Raw genomic sequence first — 14054 nt, 5'->3', positions numbered from 1 at the left:
ATAAACTCAAAATGGATTAAAGCCCTAAATGTAAGACCAGACACTATAAAACTCTTAGAGGAAAACATAGGCAGAACACTCTGTAACATAAATCACAGCAAGATCCTTTTTGACCCACCTCCTAGAGAAATGGAAATAAAAACAAAAATAAACAAATGGGACCTAATGAAACTTAAAAGCTTTTGCACAGCAAAGGAAACCATAAACAAGACAAAAAGACAACCCTCAGAACGGGAGAAAATATTTGCAAGTGAAGCAACTAACAAAGGATTAATCTCCAAAATTTACAAGCAGCTCATGCAGCTCAATATCGAAAAAACAAACAACCCAATCCAAAATGGGCAGAAGACCTAAATAGACATTTCTCCAAAGAAGATATACAGATTGCCAAAGAAGATATATAGATAAACACATGAAAGGATGCTCAACATCACTAATCATTAGAGAAATGCAAATCAAAACTACAATGAGGTATCACCTCACACCAGCCAGAATGGCCATCATCAAAAAGTCTACAAACAATAAATGCTGGAGAGGGTGTGGTTAAAAGGGAACCCTCTTGCACTGCTGGTGGGAATGTAAATTGATACAGCCACTATGGAGAACAGTATGGAGGTTCCTTAAAAAACTACAAACAGAACTACCATATGACCCAGCAGTCCCACTACTGGGCATATACCCTGAGAAAACCAGAATTCAGAAACAGTCATGTACCACAATGTTCATTGCAGCTCTATTTACAATAGCCAGGACATGGAAGCAACCTAAGGGTCCATCAACAGATGAATGAATAAAGAAGATGTGGCACATGTATACAATGGAATATTACTCAGCCATAAAAAGAAACGAAACTGAGTTATTTGTAGTAAGGTGGATGTATCTAGAGTCTGTCATACAGAGTGAAGTAAATCAGAAAGAGAAATACAAATACTGTATGCTAACACATATATATGGAATCTAAAAAAAATGGTTATGAAAAACCTAGGTACAGGACGGGAATAAAGATGCAAACCTACTAGAGAATGGACTTGAGGACACGGCGGGGGGTGGGGGAAGGGTAAGCTGGGACAAAGTGAGAGAGTGGCATGGACATATATACACTACTAAATATAAAATCGATAGCTAGTGGGAAGCAGCTGCATAGCACAGGGAGATCAGCTCGGTGCTTTGAGACCACCTAGAGGGGTGGGATAGGGAGGGTGGGAGGGAGGGAGACTCAAGAGGGAAGAGATATGGGGATATATGTATAGCTGATTCACTTTATTATAAAACAGAAACTAACACACCATTGTAAAGCAATTATACTCCAATAAAGGTGTTAAAAAAATAAAAATGCATCCCATTGGAAAGGAAGAAATAAAGCTGTCTTTATTCACAGATGACATGACTACGTAGAAAATTCCGAAGAATCTATAAATAAACCTCCTAGAACAATAATTGACTTTAGCAAGGTAACAGAATACAATGTCAATATACAAAAATCAATTGTATTTCTATATACGAGCAACAATAGCAACCCCCATAATGAAATACTTAAGTATAAATCTAACAAAACATGTAGAAGATCTATACCCTGAAAACAAATGCTGATAGAAAAATGAAAACAGAATTAAAGAGATAAGCCATATTGTGTTCATGGATTGGAATACTCAGTATTGTAAAGATGTCAATTCTTCCTAAACAAATCTATAGATTCAATGCAATCCATTCAAAATCCCAGCAGAATTTTTCACAGATACTGACAAGCTGACTCTACAACTTATATCAAAAGGCAAAGGAACTAGGAGAGCCATAACGAGTTTGAAAAGGAATAAAATTGGGAGATTTATACTACTTGCTTTCAAAATTTATTATAAAGTCACAGTATCAAGAGAGTGTAGTGTTGGCATAAAGTAGGCCTCTAGATCAATGGAATAAAATTGAGAATCCAAAAATAAACCCTTACAATTATGGCCAATTGATTTTCAACAAAAATGTCAAGATAAATCAACAGGGAAAGGATAGTCTTCTCAACAAATGGTGCTGAAACAACTGGAATTCCACATACCAAAAAAAAAAATCCTTGACTCAGAGTTTACACCTTACATAAGAATTAACCCAAAATGAATCATAAACCTAAGTGTAAAACATAGAACTATGAAACTTCTCGAAGAAAATGTAGAAAAATGTCAAGACTTTTAATTAGGCAAAGAATTCTTAGGTACAACAACAAAATTCTGATCCATAAGTAGATTGATAAATTGGTTTACCAAAGTTAAAAAACTTTTGCCCTGAGAAAGACACTGCTATGGGAATAAAAAGATAAGGCACAGACTGAGAACTGATTTGAAAATCATATTTCTGACACAGGACATATATCCAGGTTATGTAAAGAGCTGTCAAAACTCAACAATAAGAAAACAACCCAATAAAAATAGGTAATCAAAATTACCTTTGTGTAACCCATCTATGCTGTAAATTTTTATTTGAAATTTATGTATTTTTCCCAGCCACTTATGAGTCCAAACTCACCCTCTCACCAATTTTTTATTTATACCATATTATTTTGACTGTGGAATCAGGCTTTTGATCTCTGTGAACCTTTGGTGCACTTTGTGCTGACCTAAAGAAATACTACTAGTAGTTTTCTTTGAACTCAGACTATTTTTTCCTATCAAATAAAACTGGCTCTTCACACATACCCAAATAAGTTATAAACTTCTGAGACATCAAAACTTTACGCTGTCACCTTTTAAATAATGAACCCTGAGCATGAATCACCACATTTTTAATCACCATACTTCCTTCTTCCCCTGCTACCAAATCTAAACAATTCTGGAAAACAATGATGAAAGAAATGACCCTTATTTTCCCTTTGCTCATTTTTCTTCATTTATTTCTCATCACCTGGTACCATGTTTTGTAAGTCATTGTAAATCACGTTTGGTAACAATGTGAGGGACAGTAGAACAAACAAACCAAGAGATTCCACATGAAAGAAATTCTTTAAGATCAAGTTATTTAATATGTGATCCTCTTCCTCCAAGGGAACGCCTTTTTTGGCCAGTACCATACCTGCTTAGGCCATATTTCTCTGCTGGAAACCAGAGACAGACTAAACCTTGATGATTTCTAGCACTATGCCCAGACTGTTTCCAACTACTGCAGGCTTCTCTTAACCTGCCTTATTTTTCATTATAGTACTTCTCATCACCTGACATAGGAGACAAAACATAAATAGGTCCCCTTCCAGTAGACTGTAAGCTCCATGAGAACAGAGATTTTAACGTTCTTATATATTCCTTTCAACCCCAGGGCAGTGTCCGCCATCCAGTAGGTGTTCAATAAACATTTGTGAATTAATGACTGCCCAAGGCAATTCTCTACCTCATTCCCTCACGCTCTGCCTGGGCAGCCCTGGGCAGGGCTGTTGAGGGAAACAACAAGATATGTTGGCATCCTCTCCCTCCTTTCTTCCAGGATTAATGACTAGATCTTTCTGCCAATTTCTGTGCTAACTAGACACTGAGGATGGAGGAATATGAGAAGTAGTATCCTGGTTGCCCAATCTAACACCAAATGCCCACCCATGTCCACCACATCAAATGGAAACAAAAGGCAGCTCTCACTTCATACTTCAAATGAAAACAGGCTAAACGCTTTAAAAGCAGTAGACAGTGGAGGCTGGTTCCCTACTGAACACGATTATATAGTATTCACCCGCTAGACTATCATCAGGAGAACTGTTTTCTAGTCCAGGATCTACCACTAACTGCATCTTCTCCAAGTCCCAGCCTGTTAGCTTGAAGACAGGTAAGGGCGCCGAAACAAAGACATGATTTAGAGCAAATCTTCTCAATAAGGGGCAGGGGAGAAGGTGAAGGGGGCACTGGGGAGTAGGGCACGGCAGAACCAGCTGTGAGGCTTCTTCAAACTGCACACGGCCCCTCCCTAAACTCCTCCACCCTAATTACCTCCACAGAGTGAGCCACTGTTGCTGTTACTATGGGAGTGTGACAGACCCAGAAAAACTTTCCCAGGTTTTGAGTGTAAGCTCTTTGAGGAATGGGACCGAGATTTAGGCTTCTTAGTGATAATTAGAGGGCATCTAACACAGGGTTTTCCTATCTCTACTGCGCCTCCAACCTCAGCTCCTTCCCTCCCCTCAGACACACCCTACATTTCCTGAGCTTCTCCTGCTTCCTGTAAGGCCATGTCTTTCATCATCTGTCACCACCTGCAGGAGACACGGGTGACCGGCTACCTAACCGCCCGACAGGCAAGGCAGTCTCGCTTTCTGCCTTGCTAACAGAATTCCAATTTTCAGATAGGGGCACCAACGTGCTCAGGGAAGGTGACCCCTCCCCCAGCTCCAGAACACGGCTGGGCCACGACAATCACAGCCACCCTCTCCTCCTTTGCCAGTGACTGGCTCAGCACGGGCGTATGACCATTCTGGCCAGTGACACAGGGAACCTCTGAGAAATTCTGACCTTTGTTATCTAGAGAATCACTGAGAAGCAAGCCGTCTCCCTCCCTTTTTGCTCTACATGTTATCACGTGAAGGTGTAATGGAGCTCCAGTCACCCTGTGGCAGGGCAGGGAAAACCCAGAGAATCTTCAAGAAGCCAACCCAGAACTGTGGCCACTTTGAACCACCTACCTCTAGACTTCTTAAGCAAGACAGTAAAGTAACCTAACTAGTGTTACTTACAACAGAAAGTACCCTACCACACCACACCGCTTGGCCTGGGAAGTCCCTGCAACTTTTCCTCCTACTATCCCCTACTATCTCCAATTTAGAGCTCAAGTACAGTTTCCTTGGGAAGTCTTTGCTTGTCCCCAGACAGTTACACAGTCCCAGACTCTGTTCTCTGCACATCTGCCTCTCCAACTAGACCGTGAGCTTCTCAAAAGCAAACATGTTCACTCTTGGCAGAGGCCCTGGTGTATGCTGGGCATTTATTAAATGCTGAATGAATGAATCAACCAACAAACAAACAACAAAACAAGGAATCAAAGGAGGAACATGCAGGATGCCTTCCTTGCCTGGGATAAGACTTGACAATTGACAGATGGAACATGGCACCCAGGCAGTCTACACTCTACTAAAGACTTCCTTTAGGCGGTGGTGAGCAAAGGCAGAGATAATGCAACGAACAGGTCCTATTTTATCTGCCCAGAAGTCAGACCTCTCATTGGGAACTGTCCCTGCCCAATCCCCAGCACCTGGGGTGGGACTGACTATCACAGTGGCACCTGAGCAAAGTACCCACTGCCATGGTGGAAACCCACTCCCTGTCCACTGAGATGGCTTGGCCCTGCTTTGGTCTAGTGTATCAATAACGTTTGCTATAAGGATAGAGGTGATGGAAGAAGAGAGATCCCTCCTATCCCCCCTCTCTCTAATGGAACAGATAAGCCTGAGATGCCGTGCTTTTTATCGCTCCATACTAAGAACAGTCAACACAGAGGGAAAAAGAGAGAACAAGCCCGGCAACCCTATGTGAGCCCCTGGATCAAGCTATGCCTAAAGCTAAACCCTCAGCCTTTTCATTTATGTGACCCAATCAATTTCTATATTGCATAAAGCAATTTTCAAGTGACCAAACCGAACCCAAAGAAAAGAATTCTGACAAATACAGTCAGTAATGATGAAAGCAAGCCGATAACATCCCTTCTATATTCAGGACCTGTGCACTGTCACCTCTCAAACCGGGCTTCTAGAATGGTGTCAGGAAGTAAAACTGCCTGGAGGAGGCCTAGCCATGAACAAGTTAGAATGGACAAAATACCACCCCCCAAACCACACACCACCACCTTCCCTCCTAAAGGAGGGTACTCTGAGCCTCCTGGATCTCCCTTCTGTTCAGAAAGGAGTGGGGACCTCTGGAAGGCATGAAGTGTTACATTAACACATAGGGAAAAAATGGAGAGAACTTTCATCAAGCAACGTGCTATGGGCTTTATGAACATCGTATAACTTCAGGCCGTTGTAATGATTATAATACCCTTTTTACCTCTGAGCAAACTGAGAATCAGCGAAGTTAAGCAACTTGCTCAAGGTCACACAGCTAGTAACTAGAATTTAAATTCTAGACTTTTTTCACTTTATCACACCGATGGCCAGGGCCTGGGAGATGCAGCGCACCCTCCGCCTCCACCCCAACCCCCGACAGCGCCCCAGGACACACAGACCTGGATGGAGCCTTACAAGCGCAGGCCCCTGGAGTCACAGCAGCCTTGCATACCCAGTTTTTTGGAAGCCCCAGGTAACTAACCCAGGTGTATGTCGGACACTCAACACCAGCAACAAAAGTAAAGCGCCGGGAAGAAGGAGCAGTGACACCTGAGCGGGCCCCTGGGAAGCGCCGCAGAGGTAGAGGCGGGAGCTCGCTCGGGTCTCCCCCGCTGGCCTGAGCCCCCCGCGCAGCTCCGCGCTCTCTGCAGCAGTAGGGCCCCCAGCCTCCCCTCTCCCCACCAGCGCCGCGGACAGAGCGCCTCCGCGCCGTCCGGGCCGCTCAGAGACCCACGGAGCCCCAGCCCTGTCCCCGCGCCCGCTCCCGCCCCCAGCTCCAGCGCGGTGCAGAGGGTCGCAGCTGTTCGCCCCCAGGCAGCTACGGGGCCCCGACCCCTCCGCTGTGCCGCGACCCCGGCGCGCTCGCTCCCCCGACGCGCCAGGCAGGGGAGCCCCGCACTGCCCGCCGCAGCCGCTCGACCCCGCAGGACCCGGGCGCGGAGCCCGCCGTCCCCCGCCGACCGCCGCCCCCCGCCCGCTGTGCCCGCCCGGCTCACCAGCTCCGCCGCGCTCGCCGGGCCTGTCCGCGCGTCCGGCCGGCTCCCCGCTCCCGGCCCCGGTCCCGGTCCCGGCTAGCAGCTCACTAGTGGCTGGCTGGCGTTGGTGCGGCCCCTCCCCGCCCCGAGCCACCTGGGACGCCCGGGAAGGGGGCGGGGCCGAGACAGGTGGGCCCCGCCCGCCGCGAGCAGCCCGTGCCTTGGACTCTTCGGGAATTCTCCGCGGGGTGGAAGGGAGGCCTCGGCGACCGCTTAACAGGAGACACCTGGGACGCCCGGGAAGGGGGCGGGGCCGAGACAGGTGGGCCCCGCCCGCCGCGAGCAGCCAGTGCCTCGGACTCTTCGGGAATTCTCCGCGGAGTGGAAGGGAGGCCCCGGCGACCGCTTAACAGGAGACACCTGGGACGGTTAGTCCTTGGCTGGCGGCGGGAAGCCAGGGCCCGGCCTGTTTCCACACAGCCTGGCCCGCTGGGGAAGTGGATCGCAGAGCGTGGGAGTCGGACCCCACTGAAGAGGGGAGGCCAGCCCCTTTCTTTGTGGGCTGTAGAAACCAAGAACCGAGACCCTCAGGGTGAAAATGATGGGGACAGGGGCAAGTTAGTTCAGAACTGGAAGAGCTCAGAAAGGCCTTTTCCGACCGTTCCACCCTCCCCACTTTACACACCCCACTTTATTAGGTAACCCAGAATTTTAAGTTTACTGGTTCTGGAATCAGATCATTTAGGTTAAAATCCATTCCCCACTTACAAGGTATGTTCATCTCTCTATGCCCCAGTTTCCTCATCTAAAAAATGAAGATAATACTAGTACATCATAGGAAAAAGGTGGGAGACATAAAAAGAATAACCTACCTTTAGTGAGCAGTTACTTTGTGCTATCCACGATTCCAGGTGCTTAGGTTCTCTTTTGAGTTGACTTTAGAGTAGGAATTCTTCATCAAGGATCACAAACCTTGAAACTGGATTCCGCATTCTGCCTACAGACATTTTTTCCTGAAGAGAGCATCCACAGCTGTCCTTAGATTTGCAAAAAGCCTTGGGTCTCAAGACTAGTTAGGAATCACTGCCTTCCAGACTTAGCCAACAGTTTTAGAGCTGACAGACTTGTGAGAGATCACACAGGCCAAACATCCTTGAGAATGAAGATCACCGGATGCCTGACCAACATGCAGCTCACTGCTCCCGAGAATTCCGATTCTGGAGAGCGGAGTAGTTTGGGAATAAGCACTTCAGGTGCAATTCACTGACAGGCGAGCCTAGGAAACCGATCTCATCCAAACTTCTCATTTCTCAGGCGAGGTAACAGGCCTAGGGATCGGTTCACTTGGAATCACCTTCCAGCCCGCACCTGCCACGGAGCCTCCCTTCCAAGTGAAGCCCTCACCCCACCTGAACCAAGGGAAAGAAATGTTTCTCTCTCCACAACGCAGCTTCACACAAGGAGCACTTAGCAAACAAAACAGGCTTCTTTCAAGAAGAAAATAAAATGCGCAGCTACCTCTGGGTTAGCCCTTTAAATCTCAAAGGAGCCTGGACCGTTCTTGCCAGGACTACGGATACCTCCCTCCAGTACCCACGCCCCTCAGCCCGGCCCATCCCCCTCCACATACCCCACCGTATCTAGCTCTACTATTTGAACAGCTGAGGCTATTCAGCTAACGCTTTCAAGTGACATCCTACAAAAATGTAGATGTTTTGTTCCACTTCCTAAAGGCCTGGGAATAAGCTCTGGTCTAGGAGTAAAGCAGGATCTCAGCTCAGTCTCTCTGTGCTCCTCAGCAGCCTTGTGACCCTGGGAGAGTTTAGCTTCCTGGTTAAGATCGTGGGCTCTGTGGACTTCCCTGGCAGTCGAGTGGTTAAGACTCCATGCTCCCAACGCAGGGGACACAGGTTCGATCCCTGGTCGGGTAACTAAGATCCCAAATGCCTCACAGCGTGGCCAAAAAAAATGAAAATAAAAATGAAGAAAAACCCAAAAAGAACATGGCTCTGGAGCAGCTCCACCACTTCCTAGCTCTGTGATGTTGGACAACTCACTTCACCTGTCCACACCTCACCACATCTGCCTCTGGGGAGAATAAGAGCAGCACCTCATCCATCGCTGGTGAAGAGATTCCATGATGCACATGCAGGACAGGCTATCACCGTGAGCCAGGCATGGTGCCAAGTGCTTCACACAGGTTAGGTAACTCGTGCGAGGCACTCAGGTAACCCAGGGAAGAGTGGGAGCTACTGGAACTCTGGTCCAGAAGCTGCTGAAGTTCACTCTTTTTTTCTTTCTTTTTTTTTTTTTTTTTTGCGGTACACGGGCCTCTCACTGTTGTAGCCTCTCCCGTTGCGGAGCACAGGCTCCGGACACGCAGGCTCAGCGGCCATGGCTCACGGGCCCAGCCTCTCCGCGGCATGTGGGATCTTCCCGGACCGGGGCACGAACCCGTGTCCTCTGCATTGGCAGACGGACCCTCAACCACTGCGCTACCAGGGAAGCACTGCTGAAGTCCACTCTTGATCACCAGGGTCCTCGTACATAGTACAAACACAACAAATGACTGTGGCAAAACATTTCCACACAACTGACCTCAAGCCAGGCTTGACCTCATGTCAGAGAGGCATCCGCTGCCATCAGAGTGGTTGTGACTAGCTTCGTCTTTGCGGGCCAGCGGTTGGTGCAGCAGAGTGAACCCTGAGTAGAGTGAGGGGCTTTGGGCTCGGGCTCTCCAAGTGTGAGGTGAGGGGAGTCATGTAACCTCTCTGGGTAGAGCCAAATGTGTCCCAACGTCCTTCATAGGCTTCTCTTCCACTCTATTAGTGGTGGATCTGTATTTCTTCCAAGAACAGCCCAACTTTTTGGCCCAATATAGTGAAGTGTAATCCACTTTAAAAGGCACTAACAACAAGGTCCTAATGTATAGCACGGGGCAACTATATTCAGTATCCTGTGATAAACCATAATGGAAAGGAATATAAAAAAAGAATGTCTATATGTGTATAACTGAGTCACTTTGCTGTAAGCAGAGATGGGCACTACACTGGAAATCAGCTATACTTCAATTTTTTAAAAAGGCACTTCATTTACAACAGCTCACAGGGACAATTGGGAATGGCAGAAACTTTTTTTTTTTACATAAATTTATTTATTTATTTTTGGCTGCGTTGGGTCTTTGTTGCTGCGCACGGGCTTTCTCTAGTTGTGACGAGCAGGGGCTGCTCTTTCATTGCGGTGCGCAGGCTTCTCGTTGCAGTGGCTTCTCTCGTTGAGGAGCATGGGCTGTAGGCACGTGGGCTTCAGTAGTCGTGGCACACAGACTCAGTAGTTGTGGCTCACAGGGTTAGTTGCTCCGCGGCATGTGGGATCTTCGCGGACCAGGGCTCAAACCCGTGTCCCCTGCATTGGCATGCAGAGGACTGAAATAGAAAGGAATCGGAGCTCTAGAGCCCAAACAAACCACGTGACCTCAGACAAGTTACTTGAACTCTGGGGATTTTGGTTTTCTCCTGGGTGTAAGGTCTGCAAGGAGGTGGGTATAAAGCAGAGGCCTTGGCCACAGCCCTCTCCTGTTTATAAGCGGCAGGCCACACACAGAGAGCAGACCTGGCCTGCACTCTGCAGTCAGTTCCTGCCTCTAGTGCATGTGGTGGCAGGAGGGGAGCTTTCGGATCCCAGGCACTTTCTAGAAGAGGGAGCAGACAGCTTGTTTCCAGATGCTGAGTGTGCTTTTGTGTTCCGGCTTGGCTAAATGACTCCTTGAGCATCCCTGAGCTCACCTTGGGGGACTTGTTAAGCTCCTACAAAGATGCTGCTGGGCTGTAGGCTCTCAGCACTAGCTGTAATTATTGGGAATCTGAATAGACTTGATTCATGACTAGCGTCAGGGCATTGAGTGGGGAGCATTTGCGGGAGCCCTCAGTATGAACAGCCACCAGGCACAGAGGTGGAAACTAGCCCTAAACACTGCTCACTGCAGTTCTCAGGAGGGAGCATTTTCTCTCCCCATGAAACAGCCTAAGAGCAGACTTTCCCCCAAAGAAGAGGGTGGAGCAGTGGGAAGAGGGAGGACCCTAAATGGAGAGAAATTCCATTTCACTGGTAGAATTAGATGACTCCTGGGGTCTCCTCACAGCCTCCTCTCTTACTCTAAGTATCTGTGATGCTAAATGAAGGTATAGCTGGGGTCCAAGGCAAAAACACCTGCTCCTGGGAAGTATTTGATAATAACTATTAAAAACAAGGCAACAGGGCTTCCCTGGTGGCGCAGTGGTTGAGAGTCCGTCTGCCGATGCAGGGGACACGGGTTCGTGCCCGGTCCGGGAAGATCCCACATGCCGCGGAGCGGCTGGGCCCGTGAGCCATGGCCGCTGAGCCTGCGCGTCCGGAGCCTGTGCTCCGCAACGGGAGAGGCCACAACAGTGAGAGGCCCGCGTACCGCAAAAAACAAAAAAAAAAAAACAAGGCAACAGGCCCCAAATGGAATCACTTATGCTAAGCCCCATGTCACCAAACCGAGACGAGACTGAATTACAGGTTCGGCTCTCCCAGAAATGGAATCTTAAACCAGGCAATAGGAAATCGCCTGATAGGCGCTGGTTAGGTCATCTGCCTTACAGACCCCTGACATTCCCTAAAGGAAACCAACCTTGCAATAACCAACCTGCTTTTTGCCTCTTTGTTCCTGCCTATAAAAGTCTTTCATTTTGTACAGCTCCTCGGAGCTTCTTTCTAGCTGCTAGATTGGATGCTGCCCAATTCATGAATCACTGAATAAAGCCAAATAAAATCTTTAAGATTTAGTCCGTTGAATTTCATTTTTCAACCTAACAATCCCTTACATTTGAGTAGCACTTTTATAAGATGCTTGCACACAATTTCTCATCTGATCCTAACAACAAACCGAAGGGCGGAGGACAGTGGGCTACAAATCTCCGTAATTCAGGTATGGAGATGAGGTCATCGAGATGCTACACAGGTAAACAACTTGACCACATCCCACAGTTGGTCCATGGGAAGTAAGAAGAGTCAGATCCAGGTCCCAAGTCCATCATTCTTTCCATTTAGGATGACTGAGTAGCATCACTGCTTGATGGCCAGTGCTCCAGGGGTATCTTGCCGCTGTGTACATGTCCCAGAAGGGGGCATTGCAGGGCAGCAAGGACGCCTGGGCTGCTGGTTGGGGTCTGGCTTGCAGGCAGCCAGGTTGCCACTAGCTGAAGGAATTAGCATCCCGTGACCTAGACACACCTACTACCAGCCTGTCCCTCCCAACCCTGCAGTAGCCCATCAGAAGCATCCTCAGACAGGTGAAGCACAGGTAATGGGAGTCTGCAGTAAAGTGGGGGGCTCAGGGCGAACCCCACTTGTGCTGTTCCTGCCCCTTTCTGTAGTTGGACGTGCACATGCATGTGTGGTATGATTGGCATGTTTACTTTTTCTAAAACTTAAAGCACTAAAGTGAGATCCTATTAATCATTATGACAGGGCTGGAGGTTAGGTACGGGGCAGCTATTATCAGCACAGCTCCCTGAGAGTCTTCTCCGAGGCCTCACACAGATCTGGGTGGGATAAGGGAACCCACCCAGTGCCCCCTCAGACTCTCCCTTAGAGCCGGCTCAGCTGGGACAAGAAAACCCTGCTTTATTTTTAGCTTGAGAAACTGAGGAATATAGGTTATACATTTTAAAATGCAAGCAGAGAAAATTAGTGTCCTAAAGAGAAAAAAAGTCAACATGGATAAGTGAAATTCTTACTACACACAGTTTGAAACCCGTGACACAAGTGACTGCTGCACTTTCTAAGTGTCCACTATGTACGAAAAAGATTCTAAGCACTGCGCTCCTGCAGGCAGCCTTCCTCCAGAAGCCCTGCAGTTGTATGTTGTCAGGCCCCCCCTGCTGTGAGGCATCTCTTATTATTTCGATGATTCTTCCCTAGATGCTTTTGATTGCTTAAAGTAATTCAAAAAACAAGGTCTCGGATTCCTATGAAAGGAGAAAACACAGAAAAGTTGCAAAGGAAGAACACTTTGTATGAATTCTTTACAAAAGGATTTTTGAGGCTGCTTGCTGGTTATCACTACACACACACACACACACACACACACACACACACACACACACACACGCAGCACTGTTCTGAGCAGCAGTGTTACTAGCTGTGGAGAGCACACACCTTAGGACCAGTCTTCCCGGGTTTCAATCTTGGCTTCTCCTCCCAGCTGTGAGACCTTGGGCAAGTTAACTAACCTCTCTGTGCCCGTTTACTCCCTGCTAAAGTGGAGATAATGGTGCCTACCTCATGGAGTTATTAGGAGGATTAGATGGACTAATACATGTAAAGCACGTAATACAGTGTCTGGCACACCGCCAGGATAGTCTCTCACCTTAATGCACTGCCTACTGCAGCTTTCCAAGCGTTACGAGGTTCTGGTGCTGGTACACGTCATCGGGAGCAAGTTTGCCAATTTCTCTCATTTCGGGTATACATTCTGAAGGAGTAAAGTATCTTTTCAGGTGAATTTTTTGAAAAGCTATCGTAGGAGAATGATTTGCAGTCTGGTCACGTGGAGGAGCGAGGGTCTGAAGGGTCCCAGAGAGAGGGGCTCCAAACAGAACCTCCTTCAGCGCTGGGGAAGCAAAGCAGGTGGAGGAGTCCAGCCTTTGCATCCATGGTGCATCACAAGTGGAAAGATCCCCAGGGATTACCTGCAAGTCTTTTATTCTGAGCCCAGCTAACCACACAGAAATCGGTGTTTTCTCTGCAGATTGGCTGAAGAACCACCAAACGCCAAAGGGAAAGTAAAAATCCCATGGCTCAGGATGCATTTGTCAAGTGAGCCCACATATTTTCATCTGATGTGTCACCCGAGAGATCCCTCCCACTCCTGTTCAATTTATCATGTACATGAGACAAATCACAAGATATAACCTGTCACAAATGCTAGAATTAAACCTGCAAATACACACATCACCGGTAATTGCCTCGGCAGATTATAGCTTCCATTCCACATTCTACCACAGTTGCTCTAGCTCTGTAGTACTTCCAAGGCGTAGCCCGAGCACCGTTCAGAGCTCAATAGAACAGGAAACCTCGGGAAAGGCTCACAGGAACCCGGGGAACAGTGGGTGCTAGTGCAGACCTACTGCACTGCAGAGCTGCTTCTCCTGGAACCTATAGGGTCACTTCTCAGTGATACTGAAATGTGCTTTGTCATCAGGTCCTTTCAAAAGACTGCTTTCCCGTCTTAAATAAACAGGCTTCAGCCTAAATATTCACCCACGATGTTTGAA

General features: G+C 47.6%; 1 protein-coding gene across 1 annotated transcript in view; it reads right to left on the bottom strand.

Moving 5' to 3' along the window:
- LYPD6B (LY6/PLAUR domain containing 6B) overlaps positions 1 to 6982 on the bottom strand; it is a 213782-nt gene extending 206800 nt beyond the window's left edge. The window contains exon 1 of the mRNA XM_079925011.1: positions 6775 to 6982. The gene's annotated coding sequence lies outside the window, so the exon portion shown is untranslated. The remainder of the gene's footprint in view (positions 1 to 6774) is intronic.
- Between the last annotated feature and the right edge of the window lie 7072 nt (positions 6983 to 14054).

The sequence above is a fragment of the Stenella coeruleoalba genome (genome assembly GCF_951394435.1).
Source record: "Stenella coeruleoalba genome assembly, chromosome: 6".
Classification (NCBI taxonomy): domain Eukaryota; kingdom Metazoa; phylum Chordata; class Mammalia; order Artiodactyla; family Delphinidae; genus Stenella; species Stenella coeruleoalba.
The sequence above is the reverse complement of the archived record's forward strand: the minus strand, read 5'-3'. Positions and strand labels throughout refer to the sequence as shown.